The sequence below is a fragment of the Carlito syrichta genome, unplaced genomic scaffold (assembly GCF_000164805.1).
Source record: "Carlito syrichta isolate Samal-C Ts95f unplaced genomic scaffold, Tarsius_syrichta-2.0.1 Scaffold303364, whole genome shotgun sequence".
In the NCBI taxonomy this organism is placed as follows: domain Eukaryota; kingdom Metazoa; phylum Chordata; class Mammalia; order Primates; family Tarsiidae; genus Carlito; species Carlito syrichta.
In genome coordinates, this window is record NW_007247460.1 from 32,915 (window position 1) to 35,514 (window position 2,600).

General features: G+C 42.9%; 1 protein-coding gene across 1 annotated transcript in view; it reads left to right on the forward strand.

Moving 5' to 3' along the window:
- UHRF1BP1 (UHRF1 binding protein 1) overlaps positions 1-2,600 on the forward strand; it is a gene marked incomplete at its 5' end in the record, with an annotated part of 67,421 nt that overhangs the window by 32,685 nt on the left and 32,136 nt on the right. The window lies entirely within an intron of this gene.

Here is a 2,600-nt window from a genome sequence, read left to right on the forward strand (position 1 = left end):
ATTTATTTATTTATTTTGTTTGTTTGTTTGTTTTGAGTTGGAGTCTCACTCTGTCGCCCAGACTGGAGTGCAGTGGCTGCTCCCAGCCACCGCAGCCTCGATCTGCTGGGCTCTGGTGATCCTTCCGCCTCAGCCTTCCAAGTAGCCAGAACTACAGGTGTGCGCTACCACGCCCGGCTGATTTTTTGATTTATTGTAGATATGAGGTGTCGCCTGCCCAGGTGGGTCTCGAACCCCTGGGCTCAGGCAATCCACTCACCTTAGCCTCCCAAAGGCGTGGGATTACAGGCTGAGCCACCGAGCCCGGCCACACTTCTATTTTATATATACCTAGCAGTTAGTTGCTACGTTATAGGCTGTATATAGGTTCTGCTTTCATAGCCAGTTTTATATTGGTTGTATCATTTTTCCCACTAGATGTGCATAAAAGTTCTAGTTTCATTATGTGTTTGCTAGCACCTGGTATTATCTGTCTTTTCATATTATTTTTCTTTTCTTTTTTTTTTTTTGAGTCAGAATCTCTGTCACACAGGCTAGAGCACAGTGGCACACTCATGGCCACTGCAGACTCTACCTGCTGGATTCAGGTAATCCTTCTGCTTCAGCCTTCCAAATAGCTGGAACCATAGGCATGTGCCACCTTGCCCAGCTAATTTTTTTTATTTATTGTAGAGTTGAGGTCTCTCCATGTTGCCCAGACTGGTCTTGAACCCCTTGACTCAGGCTGCTCTCTCCTCCGCCTCCCAAAGTGTTAGAGGATTATAGCCATGAGCCACTGTGCCCAGCTTATATTCTTTTTTTAATACATTTAAAAAATTTTAAATATGTGGAGTACAATTCAGGGTTAGGTATACAAATGTTCATTATGCAGGTACCCTTGTTGATGAGGTGTGACCCCCCCCCCCAGCAGTTTTCACTACTGGCTCTCCCTTTCTTTTTTTCTTTTTTTTTTGAGTTGGAGTCTCACTCTGTCACTCAGACTGGAGTGCAGTGGCCGCTCCCCGCCACCGCAGCCTCGACCTGCTGGGCTCCGGCGATCCTTCCGCCTCAGCCTTCCAAGTAGCTGGAACTACAGGCGTGTGCTGCCACGCCCAGCTAATTTTTTGATTTATTGTAGAGATGGGGGTCTCGCCAAGTTGGCCAGGCGTGTCTCGAACCCACGGACTCAGGCAATCCACTCACCTCGGCCTCCCAAAGCGTGGGATTACAGGCTGAGCCACCGAGCCCGGCCCGCCTTAGCCTTCTAAGTAGCTGGAACTACAGGCGTGTGCTACCATATTTTTTCTTATTTATTTTTAGAAGTTCTTTATGTATTCTGGAAACAAATCCTTGGTTAGATATATATATTGCAGAGTACTGTGCAGGGTAGAAGGTGTCTATCACTTTTCATGTTTTTTGTTGTTGAACAGAAATTATTAATTCTAATGTAGTCCAGTGTATCTTTTTTCTCTTTATGGTTAGCACATTTTGTATCTTGTTTGACGAATCTTTTTTCTATCCTAAGGTATGAGAATATTCTCCCGTGTTTTCTTCTAAAAGCTTTATTGTTTGACTTCATGCTGAAGTCTTCAACCTAACTTAAAACTGATTTTTTTGTTTGTTTTTTTGATGAAGGTAGGGGTCAATATTATTTTTTCTCTTTATGGATATCCTCAAACTGGCCATGTGCCATTTATTTGAAAGGCCACCCTTTCCCCACTGCACAGTTGCCTTTGTAATAAATCAAGTGGTTCTCAGTGTAGTTTTGATTTATGAATGAGGTTGTACATCATTTTGTGTTTAATATCTATTTGTGTTTATTTTTTTAGAGAACTGTCTGTTCTTTTTCCCACTTTTTTGGGGAGCTTGATCTTCTCAGATTTTGGGAGTTCTTTACATGTTAGGGTTACTTGTTTTGTGACATAAATTGCAAATATATGTATTTTTCGGTTTGAATTTCCAGACCTCATTTTATCTCTTCCTCGTGGCTTACTGGGGAGACTTGAATATTCATGAATTTTTGTATATGCAATGAAGGAGGGGACTAGAGCAAATCCCCCCATATTGGAGGACAACTGCATTTGGCTGGGTGGAGATGGGACTATTGTTGAGTAGATTTCATATTTTTCTTTGTTTGTTTTTTTGAGTTGGAGTCTCACTCTTTTGCCCAGGCTGGAGTGTAGTGGCACAATCATGGTTGTCACAGCCTTGACCTGCTGGGTTTAGGAGATCCTTCCACCTCAACCTCCTGAGTAGAGGCCACTACAGAAGCACACCACCATACCTGACTAATTTTTTGGTTTATTGTAGAGACGAGGTCTCACCATGTTGCCTAGGCTGGTCTTGAACTCCAGAGCTCAGGCAATCCTCTCACATCAACCTCCCAGAGTGCTTTTCAGATGTGAGCTACTGTACTCAGCCAGATTTCATAGTTTTAAACCTCTTACTCACCTGGCTGTACTTCTGTGATGTTTCCATTACCTTTGCAGAGTAGTCTCTGTCTGAGATTTTATAGAATCCACGTGTCTCCTTTCTATAGTAATAGCTCCCCCTCATAGAAAATATCTAAAATTTTTTTTTTTTTTTGAGTTGGAGAGTCTGTCGCCCAGACTGGAGTGCAG